Source organism: Salminus brasiliensis, chromosome 13, assembly GCF_030463535.1.
Source record: "Salminus brasiliensis chromosome 13, fSalBra1.hap2, whole genome shotgun sequence".
NCBI lineage: Eukaryota > Metazoa > Chordata > Actinopteri > Characiformes > Bryconidae > Salminus > Salminus brasiliensis.
This window is the reverse complement of record NC_132890.1, coordinates 19,941,113-19,957,209: the sequence shown is the minus strand read 5'-3', so window position 1 is coordinate 19,957,209 and position 16,097 is coordinate 19,941,113. Positions and strand designations below refer to the sequence as shown.

The 16,097-nt window shown below is 40.2% G+C and overlaps 1 protein-coding gene across 5 annotated transcripts in view; it reads right to left on the bottom strand.

The window, feature by feature from the left end:
• Nucleotides 1-16,097, bottom strand: part of zbtb38 (zinc finger and BTB domain containing 38) — a 39,789-nt gene that overhangs the window by 13,744 nt on the left and 9,948 nt on the right. For 2 of the 5 annotated variants that reach the window (XM_072695592.1, XM_072695595.1), the window contains exons 3-4: nucleotides 11,561-11,657; nucleotides 4,664-4,746 (exon numbers count right to left, since the gene is read on the bottom strand). The gene's annotated coding sequence lies outside the window, so the exon portion shown is untranslated. Of the gene's footprint in view, nucleotides 1-4,663; nucleotides 4,747-11,560; nucleotides 11,658-12,010; nucleotides 12,103-16,097 lie in introns of all 5 variants that reach the window. The other 3 variants (XM_072695597.1, XM_072695599.1, XM_072695593.1) reach the window with 2 other exon arrangements.

The following is a 16,097-nucleotide window of genomic DNA, read 5'->3' as shown; positions in this document are numbered from 1 at the left end:
AGCATGGGGCTATTGATGACAGGCTTGTGGGTTCGCTACCTGGGACTGGCACTGGTATCCAATGTGGTTGTTAAGATGTTGCTAAGTGGTTACTATGGTACTCAATATGGTTGCTTAGGTGTTACTTGCCATGAAATCCTGCGTGGTTGCTAGGTGGTTGCAATGATATGCTAGGTTGTTTCTAAGATTTTGCTAAGTGGTTGCTAAGGTGTTGCTAGATGATAGCTATGGTATTAAGGTGGTTGCTAAGGTCCTGCTTAGTGGTTTCGATGGTATTCTAGGTGGATGCTAGGTGTTTCTAGGTGGTTGTTATGGTATCCCAGGTGGTTGCTAGACAGCAGCTATGGTATCCTAGGTAGTTGCTAAGGTGTTGCTAAGTAGTTGCTATGGTATTCTAAGTGGTTGCTAGGTTGTTGCTAGGTGGTTGCTATGGTATCCAAAATGGTTGCTTAGGTGTTGCTAGTCAGTTGCTGTGGTATCCCAGGTGATTGCATGCTACATGGTTACTACGTGGTTGCTATGATATTCCAGGTGGTTGCAAAGGTTTTGCTAATTGCTTCTTAGGTGATTGCTATGGAGCTATGTGGTATGGTGTTTGTGGTGTGGAGTGTGTGGTATGGTGTGTGGGGTGCAGTATGTGTGGTGTTTGTGGTGTGGAGTGTGTGGTATGGTGTGTGTGGTATGGTACGAGTGGTGGGTGTGGTATGGTGTTTGTGGTGTGGAGTGTGTGGTATGGTGTTTGTGGTATGGTACGTATGGTGTGTGGTGTGGCATGTGTGGTATGGTGTTTGTGGTGTGGCGTGTGTGGTATGGTGTGTGGGGTACAGTATATGGGGTGTTTGTGGTGTGGAGTGTGTGGTACGGTGTGTGTGGTATGGTACGAGTGGTGGGTGTGGTATGGTGTTTGTGGTGTGGAGTGTGTGGTATGGTGTGTGTGGTATGGTGCGTGTGGTATGGTATGGTGTGTGTGGTGTGGAGTATGTGGTACAGTGTTTGGTATGGTATGTGTGGTATGATACGAGTGGTGTGTGGGATATGGTGTTTATGGTGTGGAGTGTGTGGTGCGGTGTTTGTGGTATGGAGTGTGTGGTATGGTGTTTGTGGTATGGAGTGTGTGGTACGGTGTGTGTGGTATGGTACGAGTGGTGGGTGTGGTATGGTGTTTGTGGTGTGGAGTGTGTGGTATGGTGTGTGTGGTATGGTGCGTGTGGTATGGTGCGGTGTGTGTGGTGTGGAGTATGTGGTACAGTGTTTGGTATGGTATGTGTGGTATGATACATGTGGTGTGTGGGGTATGGTGTTTGTGGTATGGAGTGTGTGGTATGGTGTTTGTGGTATGGAGTGTGTGGTATGGTGTTTGTGGTATGGTGTTTGTGGTACGGTGTGTGTGGTATGGTACGAGTGGTGGGTGTGGTATGGTGTTTGTGGTGTGGAGTGTGTGGTATGGTGTGTGTGGTACAGAGTGTGTGGTATGGTGTGTGTGGTACGGTGTGTGTGTGGTACGGTGTGTGTGGTGTGGTACGAGTGGTGGGTGTGGTATGGTGTGTGTGGTATGGTGTTTGTGGTATGGTGTTTGTGGTATGGTACGAGTGGTGGGTGTGGTATGGTGTTTGTGGTGTGGAGTGTGTGGTACGGTGTTTGTGATATGGTGTGTGTGGTGTGGAGTGTGTGGTATGGTGTGTGTGGTATGAAGTACGTGGTATGGTATGTGTGGTATGGTACGTGTGGTGTGTGTGGCGTGGAGAGTGTCTGTAACTACTGTATTGGTATCCATGCTTCTGTTACTTTTAAAATACTGTGCAAAAGTTTGGAAACGCTGAATGGGATCCTATGGGAAAACAACAGACCTTCACTGACCACAGCTCAGACTCTGACCATCTGATTGTATCAAAGCACAAGCAACCTGATCGGGTTTTTGAAGTTTTGTGGTTCTAGCTCAAACACTGTGGGGCAAGTAGTGTTTTAAATTATATGTCTGGCTCAAGGCCTACGTTTTTAAATGCTTTTTTAAAAATTTGTTTATGTTATATAAATGGCATGGCATGATGATCACTGTGCTATAGCACAGTAACAAATCACACCGTGATCATAAAAACGTTGCATGAGTAGGCTATTATAGGCCTTATAGGCAGACACCATCACTGTCTGCTAACTCCCGATTCCGAGATCAGAGGAGAGGTTGTTAAGCAGTGGCTCTGAAAGTGTTGGTGTGGAACCGGACTTTGTGGTTAAGGTGGCAGACAGGAGGACACTGCACAAACTGCTCTTCATCATGGACGATGATGGTCACCCACTACACACCATCACTAAGGACCAAAGGAGCATGTTCAGTGGCAGGTTGCTGTCACAGAGCTGCTCTGCAGACAGACTCAGAGGAGATCCTTTGTTCCGAGAGCCATCAGGCTCTTCAACTCTTCCCAGTGGGGCCGGAAGAGGGAGGAGGACAGATGAGAACTGAGTCTCTTATTGTTTAATCATAGGTTTATTTATCTGCACTATGCTGCATGTTTAAAAAATGTTCAGTTGATAAATGTGCATTTGTAGCAAATAAGCCACTGTTCACTATAAAAGCTGTGTTTGTGCCATGATGCAGTTTGCATAATAAACATTGTTTACATTATGCAGCTGTTTCACGCAGACTAATTAATTCATATATTGTACTCAATGCCTTTATTATATACATGTTGAAATTTTGATGCATATTCTATGTACTCTTGAGACAAAAATAAACAGCTTGGACCAGCATGAATTCTCTGTTGATCTAAAGGAGTCTAAACTGGTTTATGCTGGTGTTTGCTAATACATCTAGCAGGGCAATGTAAAGGGCAGCTGGCTTTTTTTTTCTTATGACTACATAAGAAACTGTGTCAAAATGGCATATTTGAAAAGGTATAATTATGTCAGCGAGGACAAATAAGATTTAGCTTAGCTATTGTAATTAATACGATTAGTGCTAAAATGTTACACAGAAACAGACCAAAGCATGTTCCCTTTAAATTGGAGAATGCTATTATTTTCCTTTGTGCTTTTAAAAATGGATTTCTTTTGAAATTATTATAAGTGAACGCAATTTAACAGCACACCAGAGGAGGCAAGTTTAAGGTTCTCCACAGGGGGGCACTGTTACACTCAACTATCTCTGTGTCATTAAAAAAAAAAGGACGAGTCACGATGGACATCAACAACAGCCTCTCAGCTTGACTAGTAACAAACATGCTAAGAATAGAGATCCTTTTAGGCTGTAATGTAACATTGCTTGTAATCACTGTAATTACTCACTTCTTTACTGTAACGCCGCTACACGTCTTCTGTTATTATCCAACCATGGTTATGAGACTGAACACAGAAAAACCTTTTTACAGTAGTTAATTAGCAGCAGCTTATGTAATTCAATCTCTTTTCATATCAATACATTCTACTCAAATCAGCATGCTAAAAATAAAGATTTCTATATAAATCAAAACAAAAAAGGTTTAATGGGTGTCCCCTTTTCGCTTTTGCACTTTCTAGTTACACATACAGTACACGTCATATCAGCCCCTGATCTGTCATGCCTGCCTCGGTTTTGTGCCACAGATTTCTAAATCAAGGGAACAACATATTAATTCAAGGGAATTATTTATTAAATCAAAGGAACATTTTAAGTCTCTAAAAATTATATATTTAGGGTTCTCTTGGGAAGGGCCTGAAGCGGCAACACATTTTTGTATAGGAGATGTTAAGCTTTACAAAGAGATCAATTACTTACAGAAATTTCACTTCCCTTTAAACTGCCGCCTTAGTTTTCTTTGTTAATTGTTGTAATATCCCAACTGTCTATATATAGGTCCATTAAATCCATTAGACTTAGTTTTATATTTAAAGGTTATTACCACAGAGACTGATTGAGGCCAACTGAAATACTAACTGCTCTCTCCTCAGTAAGAGCTAGTTTGCTAAATGACAACAAAACTGCATGATTTACATAGGTTAGTAAACGTCATTACATTTAAACAGAAAGTTGCACTTATGATGTGTTTTTTTTTCTATAAGCATGATCTGTGTTTCAAGGAAGCAGCACTGGCATTTGTTTCTGGCAGTGTCTGAGTTTAAGGATAGTTTGGGCTCTGAACCTATTTTGCTCTGGCTAGGATTTACATTAAAGTACTTTTGTAAGTCGTTTTAGATAAGAGCGTCTGCTCAATGCCGTAGACGTAATCATAAATGTAAATAAATGAAACAAAGATTTTGATTATTTTGATTGTGAAGAGGTAGCTTAGATGCTTCTGTTGTAGACAGAAAAAGGTCTGGAACTGGCTACACTGCTATAACTGAAAGCAATATATATATATATATATATATATATATATATATATATATATATATATATATATATATAATCACAATTTAACTTGAATTATGTCACACACACACACACACACACACACACACATACATACATTCCCCTAATTGGCGACCCCTGCCTTTCAGATGTTAAACTGCATGCAAAACCCACGTAAAAAAAATAAGCACTTTGTGAATAACGAGTAGGTTGGATTACTTCTTAGTCTGCAATCGAGTTCACATGGTACTTAAATTATGGAGGTTTTTGGGAAACTCATCCGAACATCCTTAAAACTACTTAATGAAGGTCTTCGCGTTATGAAGCTTTTGGGAAACTCACCCCAGATTAGCGTTTTGACTTCTTCCTCCAACTGTCCGTTTTACTTGAAAACATACAGCAGCTACAGCAGCTGATCTGCTGCACTATTAAAGGTGGAAAGGACAATTCGAGTAAGTCAGTTGTACACAAAAATAGTGAGGCAAAACAGAATTTTATCATATTCAACAGTATTTTGTCACAAAACAATCAGCATTGTATCTGTGAATTTAAGCCAGAGGTGCCGTCAGGAATAAAATGTTATAGTATGCACAAGAACCACCATATGTAGGCTACCTGTAAGGTTCCAACAAATGCGCATAGGACTACTTAGCGAGCGAGTGATAAGCAAGAGAATGATTCAGTTTTTTTCCCCCTGCACAACACCACCATAAAACTGATTACGCTACCGCATGCATTTCAACTAAACTATAAACTATAACCTACTAGTTTAAATACATAGCACAGATAAACGTGCAGTAAAAAATGTCAAAGCAAACAACAGATGAATTTATTAGCAATATCATAAGAACTGTTCGGCATAAAGTAGCAACAATATGCAACCACAAAAACAAACCAGGCTGCTGTACGATAAATATGACAATGATGGCATTTTTGCTAAATCAAGACGTGCAGAAACTAGTGATGGTACAGAGAGCATGTTTGCTGGATCCACACAACTAGCTTGTTTTAACAAAGCCATGATGGATGGATAGTGATATTGTTCTCCAGCACACTGTGTCTTTATTGTTTCGTTTATTTTGATAAAGGTTCTTTGTGCTGAGCTGTGTGATACAGTTTATTTAGTAGTCATCCTGAAGAAAAAGAATTTCTTATTAAGATCAGCTAAAGCCCTGACATCTATAAAGAACCCCCATTTTAAAGTTAAGATTGAGTGTTATTTAAAAGTGTTAACAGTGTCCTTAATGTAGAGCATCATACTAGCATACCTGAGGCCTGATTTATTAAGCCTTTAAACTATCAGATATTATCCAAAGATGTATTTATTTGGTCTTTCATAAAAAGTTAAATTAATAAATCATATTCAAAACATGAATGTTATTTTCTTTACTGAATTGAAGTGATTGCAGAAAGTCTACCTCTGGGTGTCGTTTTTTCATGCTTATGCTGGGTGCGGTAGTACAATTCAAAGTCATCAGGAGCTTAATTGTAAATAGCCAAAAAGTAAAAGTGCACGATATAGACGCAATATAATGTACTATCATAAGAACCAGTCAATTCTGACCACCAACCAATGAGTGCAACTTTTAATCTACACCTGCATGAAGGTGGTAAAGGTACTGTGTGTAGAACACAATGAACTTGCCTCACCGCAGCAGCAAACACAGATCCTGAGACCAACAATAAGAACAAACCCAGGAGCTTAAGCTAGCATCAGGCATGAACGAAAAGCGCAAGCTACCCAAGTACCAGCTTTAGATGCCTCAATACCACTCAGTATCAGGACCACTGATAAAAAGAAAAGCAACAGCAGTTTATGTATCCATGGATTTCCAAGATGTGAGTACAACAGTCAAAGACGCTGTGTTGAAAAAGTATGAGATAAACAAGAACATGTGCAGACCATTTGAAGAACATTTGCTCTTCAGAGCAAATATAATACTTGAAGGCGACGCGACTAATGAACTGTACACCAGACTAAAAAAAAGCCAGAAGGAGAAGTGAATGGCGGCAAGTGCTGAGAAGTTGGATTATTGAACGCAGCCCAAAATCTGCGAACTAGGTGAAAATGGCCGAGGTGTTCATGACTGCCAGGCAGCAAGTCCAGCAGTAAGTTTGTGAGGTTGGGTGGCGTTGGGGTGGCGGGGTTGGGGTGGCGTCTTAAACAGCAGGGTGGTTTTCAGTTACATTTACACTTGGTTTTCAGTTACATTTACATTTGGTTTTCAGTTACATTTACATTTAAGGCAGACGCTCTTATCCAGAGCGACTTACAAAAGTGCTTTGCTGTTTTACCCAAGAATAACCTCAGCTAATTTGAATAGACTAATAATTCAAAGATACCTCTAAGTTTAGACACTACTAAACACAAGTCAGTAAAGTGACCACTCTGCTATTTGCCCAAGTACTCTCTGAAGAGGTGGGTCTTCAGTCTGCGTTTGAAGACTGCGAGCAACTCTGCCGTTCGGAAACCCAGGGGAAGTTCGTTCCACCACTTTGGTGCCAGGACAGAAAAAAGCTTGGACGCTTGTCTTCCGTGGATTTTGAGGGATGGCGGGTCGAGCCAAGCCGTACTTGAAGCTCGAAGGGCACTAGGTGCAGATCGGCTTTTGACCACTGCCATCAAGTACAGAGAAATTGGTCCGTTCTTGGCTTTGTAGGCCAGCGTCAGGGTTTTGAATCTGATGCGGGCAGCTACAGGAAGCCAGTGAAGAGAATGCAGAAGTGGAGTGACATGGCAGAATTCAGAAACGTTGACCCGTGTCGCTGCATTCTGGATATGTTGCAGGGGTCTGATGGTGCGCAGAGGGAGACCAGCCAGAAGAGAGTTGCAGTAGTCAAGTCTTGAAGTGACGAGAGACTGAACGAGCACCTGGGCGGCCTCTCTAAAAAGGAAGGGGAATTCTCCGAATGTTGAACAGGAGATATCTGCATGACCGAGTTACGTTTGCAACATGACTTGAGAACGATAACTAATCATCCATGACTACACCAAGGCTTCAAGCTTCTGTAGAAGGAGTGACCAGCGAGTTCTCAAAGGAGATGGCAAGATTGTTTTGAAGTCCAGCAGTTCCCGGGATGTACAGCAGCTCTGTCTTGGGTTAAGTTTGAGGTGGTGAGTCGCCATCCAAGAAAAAACATTAAGAAGAGACATGCTGAAAGAGGCATGGGAGGGGGACAATGCTAGGGAAAGGCTGAATGCCTTCTCCTTTGTCCTAACAATGAGAGTCAAAATAAGAGGAACAGTCAATCAGCCTTGTCCACAACAACATGGAGGATGCACAAAAGAAAGAGAAAAGGTGGTAGGATCGAGCTGCTACATATAGGGAGCCAATAGCTTAAGCAAAAGCGCTAGTCTTGCTGCGAGCAAAATGACAAGGACCATATGAGGCGTGTCAGAGGCTAAGACCAACCACATATGAACGTCTGACTTTTGACAAGAAGAAAAAAGTTCAATGCTTCCACATCAACTTGCGACTATAGACAAAAAGAAAAAGAGGGGCTACACAGCAGCTCTGGGAATGGGTGGTTGAAGAATATGAAGAGCCAAGTGAGCAATACTTTCCAGTCAACAAGGGCAGCACACCACTCCCCTCAGCCCATGGCAACAAGAGAAGATGCACAAGATTACACCACAGGGCCTGTTCAGGGAAGAGCCAGGAAGAACAGCAGGCACACGGCACTACATTCGTCTGATGAAAACAGAGTTCATCCGCTAGCAAGGCTCTCTCCCTGACTTGAAAAGAGAAGTTGAGGTAATGCTTAAACTGGGTGTTATTGAAGCATCCAAAAGCGAGTGGTGCAGTCCGGTAGTCCTAGTGCTTAAAAAAGAATGGTGGACTTTAGCCTCTGGCATTGAGTATAGATTGAATGCTGACATACTGCTCAAGTTTGGAAATTTAACGCTAATGAGCTCATAGAAAGACAGAGGCAAAGCCAAACTACCCTGGATTTATATAAAACAGGGGTGCACACACTTTTTCAGCATTTTTATAGTAGGTAGATAATTTTGACTTAGTCATCAGATAAGTAACTCGCATGTGGAGCCAAGTGGAGCCATGCGAGCCACTTTTCTGATGACTAAGTCAAAATGATCTACCTACTATAAAAATGCAAGATGTATATTTATTTATAAATAAATTTACAATTCTTTATGTGTACAATGTTTGCTGGTGTACCTTAAATAACTGCATTAACCCCTATTGCACAATACAACTGTGTACATTTTTTGTCATTAGCCTACCTTGCTCTGATGACTTGCACTGAATGGAATCAGTCAGGGATGCATAGTCCGGACAGTAAACTTCCAAATGATCATCAGTCATGGTGGAACGGTACTTGGACTTAATGATCTTCATGTGTGAAAAGACTGACACATAAATAAGTGGAGCCAAATAATGCAGTCAAGGAGGTGGCACATTTCCTCCTGGTATTTTTCATCTGTAAGTAAGTTCCAGAACTGTCCATGAGCTCTGGACTTCAGCTCAATGTTGGCTTGTAGTGTCAAAATCTCATCCTCCACTCCAGAAGAGTTCAGATGAAACAGTGTTGCAATTTTTGATGCGAGTGAAACAAAGTCTTAAAAGCGCCTGTCTCCGGACAGAGCTCCCTGAATTCATTGCAGGAATTTCCCTCGACTGAGCCACCTCACGTCAGTGTGTAATAACAACTCAAGTGTGGTCGCAGTCAGCCTTCTCCAGATGCGTACGGAATAGCCGTATTTGAAGAGATCTGGCACAAATAGAACAAGCGATCTTTGTTGCCACATCCATTATCTCTTTCATGGTTAGCATTTTTGAGCATAACGGCTGTTGGTGTATTATGCAGTGGTAATTGAGGAAGTCCAGAAAATCATCATCCTCCCTGCACTTGGCAATAAATCGATTCAAGCGACCAACCATAGCAGGAGCTCTGTCTGTGGTGATAGACACCAATTTGCACACTGGGAGCTGGGTTTTCTCAATAAAGATTTTGCAAGACTGAAATATGTCCTCTCCTCGCATATGTTCTCTCATGGGCATTACAGTTAACAGCTCCTCTTTAGCAGTCATATCGGTAAACACCATCCGAATAAAAATGCACAACAGGGCTGTGTCACTCACGTCTCGTCCAACTGCAGTAAGAAACACTCACAATCTGCAATGTCCTTCCAAAGTTGCTGGGCCAAATCCTTCACCATGACTTCCATTGTGGTTCTTGATAGCTAAAGATCTTTAATCGAAAACAGTATTTCTGATCTGTTTTTAAAGTCTCGGAACAACGAGCTGCTTCCACAAATGCCCTTTTACCATCTCTCCATCTTGGAATGACTTCTTGTTTTTAACGATGAGGAGACTCACCCGCAATGATGCTTCGGCAGCCGCCTTTGCTTTTGTAGCTAGTTGTGAGAAAAATGACTGTTGTCCAGACAACTTTCTTTTTCTCAACTCACTTTTTTGGAGGAAGGTCAGTGTCGTAATCCGAAAATGACACTCCACATTCCCTTTCTTAAGTATAGCGATGGCAGACTGGCAGATGGGGCAAACGCACTTTGAAAATGACAGTGGGGGAAAAAAAGACCTCCTACCACTCCGTATGGAAATGGTAAGTTTTAGGTTTCTTACTTCGTCTAGCTCTGGAGGCTAACTGGGCAACTCGCAAGCTTGCTAAAGTTTTGCAGCACTGAGCGTCGTTGTTTGCGCATTTGCGGCGATGCATTTATCAGAAAGTCTGATGTCTGACTGGCTACCCTGTGTGTCAATCAAGTGACAAATTTTATAGCAAGGGCAGATAATAGCCTGACATTTTTTTTTAATGCCATGCGATCTACCCACACTACCTTTGTGATCAACCGGTAGATCGCGATCAACACATTGTGCACCCCTGATGTAAAGGGTATTGCCAATTTCCATGGAGCCTAGAGACGAGAGACGTAACTGCTTTTAGAGCTCCTAATGGATTATAGTTTTACTGTCATGTTATTAGGGCTACACAGAGCTGCGGCAACATTTCAAAGACCGATGGACAGTGTCCTGAAAGGAATTAAGAGTTTCACAGCAGTGAAAGCAGTTTTAACAGCGTCTTTCAGAGGACTGATTTCTTCCAGAGGTAGATTTCTCCTGTACAACATCCGGAGAATTCAACCCTTCCTCTCTAGAGAGGCCACCCAGGTGCTCGTTCAGTCTCTCATCACTTTGAGACTTGACTACTGTACCTCTCTTCTGGCTGCTCTCCCTTTGCGCACCCTTATCCAGAACACAGCGACACGGGTCGTCTTCAACGTTCCTAAATTCAGCCATTTCACTCCACTGCTGCGCTCTCTCTCCACTGGCTTCTTGTAGCTGCTGCTTGCATCAAATTCAAAACCTTGACGCTGGCCTACAAAGCCAAGAACGGACCAGCCCCTCCGTACTTGATGGCAATGGTCAAAAGCCAATTTGCAACAAGAGCCCTTCGAGCTTCAAGTATGGCTCGGCTCGACCCGCCATCCCTCAAAATCCACGGAAGACAAGCGTCCAGGCTCCAAAGAGTCATCTGGCATAAAACAACATTTCTTACGTGCAATATGTCTCAGGGAATGGGGTGACTGGATAAAGTAGAGGCTAAATGGAATCATCACCAACTGCCAAAAGAAGAGTTAGGTCTTTCTTGTTGTCAGTTGGATGGGACTGATGGTTCCTCACAAAAAAGACAGACCACAAGTGGTCAAATAGACAGAGGACTGTTGAAGTAAAGCTTTGATTATTAAAATGGGCCCGAGATACATTAAAAGTTCCTTGACACAGACTTAGATTTAAAAATAGACCATAGAGCCTTGCAAAAAATTGAGAATATGAAGGACACAAACGCGAGAATAAGTCACTTGTATCTGTCATTGAAATCATTTAAGTTTCGAGTTGAATAACAGAAAGCTTAACAGAATGTAGTAGCAGATTGTCAGCAGGGGGAAAAACCTCTTCACCAGGGGAAAAAGCCTTCTCTTATAAAGGCCCCCAACTCATTAATAGTCTTTAATAATAATAATAATAATAATAATAATAATAATTAGTATTTGTTTGTTTTGTTGACCTCTTACTGCTATTCCTATCACTGGATTTCTGTAAAGCTGCTTTGTGACAACAGCAGACGTAAAAAGTGCTATATAAATTAACGGTCACTCGAGTTTAAGGGTTGTTGGAGTCTGCACACTCTGCACCATCACCAAAGCAGTTTTAACCACTGTACCCCAAATAGTCATTATGTTTAAGTATATGTCCTTACCTGATTCTTGTATCAGGGAAAGTGAGGGATGAACTCGCCTGCTTGGGGGGGCTGTAGGGATCCACAGTAATCCAGGGATGTAAGGGTAGTTTAGAAACTGTAAATAAAAGAAACAGTGTTAAGGTAAAACTGTATGTAGTTACCTGTATATAATGTTGAATCAAACATGTTGTGGCTTAAAGACATGTCTCTATTGTTAATGTAAGTCCATTGTAAAGGGTTTTTACTAAGCTGGTCAAAGCTAGTGAGTAAGTGATTGCTGGACATTAGCTGGAATAGCTAACACACAAGATCCTTTTATTCTTTTTAATTAAGCATCTAAATCTGGAGGTCAATTCAGGTTTATGTGCCATTTTTTTTAATCTGAAAAATGTATGGACTGTTATTATTAAGTGGCAGTTTCAAAACTCATTGTAAATTTAGTATTAGAACTTGTAAATGCTGGCTCACCCTTATATATCTGTCGAATCTCGATTTTGAAAGTTGTCTCTGGTTTTCAGTAACATGATGGCGGTAAAAGCATTTCCTGGATGGCTTAGTTGCTACAAACACAAGACCGCCATTAGCAGCTCCACCAACTCTCTTCCAGTTGTTAGAAATAATTTAAAATTCATTAGCTATCAGCAGATCCTCAAAAAATATAACTTATACATTGCATTATCAGGGTGCACTTTTGGTAAACAATCACTGGTAGAGGACAGTAGTAAGTCACTGTCTGCTTTATAGTAATAAACTATGGGTGCATTTTCTAAAAGAAAAATAAAACATATGTTTGATATTCAGGATTTTAATCTAATAGATAAGGTTATGTAATCCATAATATTTTTATTTATTTATTTTCCTTCTGATTGACAATTATAACTTTGGAAAACTCAAATCAGGTAGCCAATAATATAAAATAAGAAATAAATAATAATACATAAAAAACATAAAACATGAATCATATAAAAAATGGTAATCACATGTGCCATGCTGTGAAAACATTTTGCCCCATTTGCCCCTTCTGTTCCAAAATGTAAACTTTTCATGGACATTTTGGGAAATTATTTATGTGAATCATCAATGTACTTTTTTGTGAACAGCAGAAATGAAGGCATAAAAATACAAATAAATTTACCATGGGAATAAACGGATAATTATGGGAATTAACGGAAATAATGGGAATAAAATGGGAATATTTTAAGATAAAGGTGAGAAACTTATAGTTTCAAATAGTTTGTACAAAATATACTGAAGCATACAGATAACACCAGATAACAGATAACACCACTACCTGCCAGTGAGCTACCATACCATGTGGGAGACTGGGGTTCGATTCCTGGTCTGGGTGACTGTGCTGCGATACACCAATAAGAGTCCTTGGGCAAGACTCCTAACACTACATTGGCCCACCTCTGTAATACGAGTAAGTACTTGTAAGTCGCTCTGGTTAAGAGCGTCAGCTAAATGCCACAAATGTAAATGTAATTCATTGTTCATCCATCATTTCTAGAAACCTCTGAGCGCTGCTGGAGTGCCCGCTCAGCTCGCAACTCCTCCCAGTCCCAGGTCTGTTATGTTCGCCCTTTGTGTTGTCACGTTTCAGTTTTGTTCACGGTTTCCCCTCTCATTGCTGCTCATGTTTTTCGTTCCCTTGGTGTTATGTTCATTTGTTTGAATAAACCCTCTTGCATTGGAATCCATCTCTGCGAGTGTTCACCCCTCTGTGTCTGGCCTAGCACGCCATGACAGTATTCCAAACTCTGCTTTTGTTAACTAATTTTATTTGACTATTTATATTATTTTTCCCTTTTCAAATGTACTTTTATTTAATGTTAATATGTGCTTTATAATTACACCTACATGCAATTCTATTGTATTTTACTGCTCTTTCTGTTTATAACATTTTACAAATGCTTAGACAAGGCACAAATGCCCCAGCCACTGAAGCCACTGTGACCAAGCCAGCCCCAACACAGCCTTGCCCCAGCCTATGAGCCAGCCCAAACAGCACTGCTCCAGAGCCAGCCACAGTCTCTGAACCTTTTTCAGGCAACAAGCCGGCCCCAGGTGTGATGTTCTTAACCTTTTTTGTAACGGTTATTCTTATTGTTGTAGATTTGATTAGTCCTCAGCAAGTCCAAAGTTTAGGAATAAGTGATGATACACTAAATTGAGGCTGTGGCAAGTTTTGGAAGGGAACATGGCTACACATTTGTTTTAGAGAATATACAGAAACGCTTCACCAACATTCCAAGAAAAGTCATCCATGCATAAACTCCACCAAGGTAAGGACAGAATATATGCAGTGCTTCACTGTGAAAGGATTCAGCCTTTGTGTGGTCTGGGGCCAACCTTCCAACTCTGATGATGACAAAACCTTGTACACACTTGCAGCCGAAAATGCATTCTGAACCGACTTATTCTGATTCTTTGGACCTATACTGTCTACCATGGAATTATTTATTCGATTTTTTTCCTCTACAATGTAGATACACAATCTTGTGAAGTCACAATCTAGATTCTAAAAAGTAAATATAGTTGCTGAACGACTGCACTTCAATATTATTGCATACAGTGCCTTTAAAAAGTTTCCCCCTCAACACAATTTTTAAACACATACAAAAAACTATCAAAATGGAAACATATAAAATGTGTAAAATAAGTAATTGCATAAATATTTAGCCCCTTTAAAGTGACTGACCTAATTCAGCAGAAGTCCAGGTAATTGCTAATAGTCTCACAATAGTGAAATAGAAATCACATGAGTGCAGTGAACATATCTCAAGTGATTGCAGTTGAGATTTAATTCTCTTTGCCTCTCTCCTATCTCTGCTGCTAAAGCTTTTAAGAATAGTAATATGTGTCTTGGTCGCCTCCCTCAACAGTCTCTCTCTTACACAGTCCCTCAATTTGTAAGGACAGCCTGCCCTAGGCAGACTTACATGTTCCTTCCATTTCTTAATGAAGGATTTAACTGAACTAATTCTTAAAGTTTATCTTATGCTAACAAGCAATGCTTCAGGACACCCATGGACTGCAGATTAATTGCCAAAGGTTAACCATAACAGTGTGGAATACCTTTTTAATGTAGAACGGAATGTAAGAGAGTGGCAGTCACTCCACTCAACCATTACATCACACACAGACCCTGTCAAAGTAAGTTACTAATACAAAACAAAAAGACTGTAAAAATAAGGCAAAAATACAAACTTAACAGTACCAAAACGCAAATTTTCAAACTGAAATCTAAAATTAATGTCTTACATTAGTGTCATTTTTTCCTTTTTGCTGATCTGAAAAATTGTGGAAAATGTTTTGTTAGATTTTATTGTTGCTACTTTGCACATGCTTGGATTGAAATTATTTATTATTTGACATTTTTTATAAGCAGGAAAGTATTAAAATAATACATTCTTTGAGTAAGGTCTTTATTGTTAGTTAGCAAGTGCATAAAACAAACTACATTTAAGTTATTTGGTTGAGAGATTCAGATCAGTTATCATTTCAATAATTGACAGACGATTTCATTGTAAATATGGTAATTTGTTGCAGCCCTACAGGCAATCTCGGATTCAGTAGTTGTGAGAATACTAGCACCAATTTCTGGACTTCTGTTCACTTTTTTGTCAATTCTTTTTTAAAAAAACATATTGACCATGATTCCATTTATAAAAGCAATAAAAGGGGAAAACAAGGGGTGAATACTTTTTTATAGGCACTGTAGCTCTTGAGATGATTCTCACTGGCTGAAGCTAAACTCAGTGGCCATTTTACACCTGCAATATAGATATATTTTGGTAGGTCATGCGACAACAAAGGAGCTATAATTAATCAGCCTCCCTTTATCCCAAGCATCAGGCCCACCATAGGACCACCGCTAACAAGATATTCTTTAGGCGATGATCCATTCTCAGCACAGCAGTGACAGTGATGTGGTAGCATGTGTAGCATTACACTGTGTGCACAATTATTAGGCAAGTCTTATTTCTGAGGAATCTTTTTTTTTATTAGCCAACTACAGCGCTCTTGGTTAATTCAAAATGTTAATAAACCTCAAATATGAATGTTTAAGAAAGTAAAAGTGAGGTTAAGAGAATATCTATGTGCACAATTATTTTCCATCTCACGTTTGTATTTTCATCTGTTCGAGTAAGAATTATAAACAAACTCAAAACTTTCCAACAAACATTTCTGACATATATATACATATATATATTTAAAAAAATAATATTCAGTGACCGATATAGCCACCTTTTTTTTTTGTAATAGTGATAAACCTTGCATTCATGAAGTCTGTCAGTTTCTTGATCTGTTGACGATCATCTTTTTGTGCAGCAGCAACCACAGCCTCCCAGACACTGTTCAGAGAGGTGTACCGTTTTCCTTCACTGTAAATCTCCCATTTAAGAATTGCCCACAAGTTCTCAACTGGGTTCAGGCCAGGTGAGGAAGGGGGCCATGTCATAAGTTTATCTTTAATGCCTTTACTGGCTGGTCATGCAGAAGAGCATTGTCCTGCATAAAAATCATTGTCTTTTTGAAAGATGCAGACTTC